At 40.0% G+C, this 1,336-nt stretch overlaps 1 protein-coding gene across 1 annotated transcript in view; it reads left to right on the top strand.

The window, feature by feature from the left end:
* Positions 1–1,336, top strand: part of WDR7 (WD repeat domain 7) — a 526,340-nt gene that overhangs the window by 426,938 nt on the left and 98,066 nt on the right. The gene's annotated exons all lie outside the window — the stretch shown is intronic.

Raw genomic sequence — 1,336 nt, 5'->3', positions numbered from 1 at the left:
CTTGGGTTTCCGAGGTGTTATCTCTATGGAAGTAGATTGCCTAGGCTGCCTTCCGAATGTTTCGTTATAGCGTGTATTAATGTTGATATAGTCAACTGTATCATTGTGAAGGAACGTGAAAAATTCATAAGCCTGTGGCTAACATTTTAAACTGTGCCATAAATTTAATAATTTATTAGTTAATTTACCCAAAACTTCCCTAACAGCTTCCCATGAAATACTTCTAAGAGATGGTAACAGGTGTTGGTTCAGGGGTCAGACACATTTAGCGGCTAATATTAGAATGGTCAACACATTTCCTGGTTGCAGTTCTTGTCAGTCTCTGATATGTGAGTGTGCATTTCCCAGAAGAGCATAGCGGGTGAACCATTTGCCATACATGTTTAACTGTTGAATGTGTTTGTGTGTGGGATTCTGTTTAAGATGTAAACTGACTGGATTCCTTTACTCTGAATTTCCAGAGCAGTGGAACCACCTTGAATACTTGTTTAAAAATTAACTCTTGTGTTGTTTATACTATTCTCTCCTAAGAGAGATGGGATACTTAGCTCTTTTGTTAAGACAGCTTATAAAAATTGGAGTATATAAGTACTACCAGGCTTGGGAGAAATGAACTGCAAACATCTATTAGAAAAAAAACCTCCCTGCCCTAGAGTCGATTCCGACTCATAATGACCCCTCCTTGGGTTTCCGAGGCAGCATCTCTACGGAAGTAGATTGCCCGATCTTCCTTCTGAGGAGTGGCTAGTGGGTTTGAATGGCCAGACTTCTGGTTAGCAGTAACTATGCCACCAGAGTTCCCTATGAGAGACAGCCAAAAAAAAAGAAGAGGAGGAAGAGAGAGGGACGGAGGGAGGGAGGAAGGAATGAAGAGGACCTTTTCAAGCTGCTTTAAAAACAAAGTAAGAAGATCATAGAGAGGACTGTTCCTCAGATGAGACACAGTGACCACTTCCAGAGAGAAAAGTGTGGCACTTGTGAATAGCATAAGAGAAGAGCAGTAGTTAAGAATTAACATGGAGGACCCCACTGTACTTATGGATACATTTGTTTACGTTTTTCCCCATACTCAGTGGCTTCAGTGAAGCATGTGTAGAACATTAAAATTTTGAATACCTTATACTTTTCGACCAAATTCCTTGAGATCCACTTATTAATCAAAGACCTTCTTAGGACAAACTTGTCATTCACATTTTATTTTCTTGACATCATTTAGTACAGGTAGACATTTTAGTGCCCCTATGCTTTTTTCTGCCTTAATTTTGACACCACAGAATCAGCATTAGTGTTGTTGTTAGCTGTCATTGTGTTGACCCCACTCACAGCGACCCTGTGT

The sequence above is a fragment of the Orycteropus afer genome, unplaced genomic scaffold (assembly GCF_000298275.1).
Source record: "Orycteropus afer afer isolate SDZICR_OR568_19922 unplaced genomic scaffold, OryAfe1.0 scaffold00029, whole genome shotgun sequence".
Taxonomy (NCBI): Eukaryota; Metazoa; Chordata; class Mammalia; order Tubulidentata; family Orycteropodidae; genus Orycteropus; species Orycteropus afer.
The sequence above is the reverse complement of the archived record's forward strand: the minus strand, read 5'-3'. Positions and strand labels throughout refer to the sequence as shown.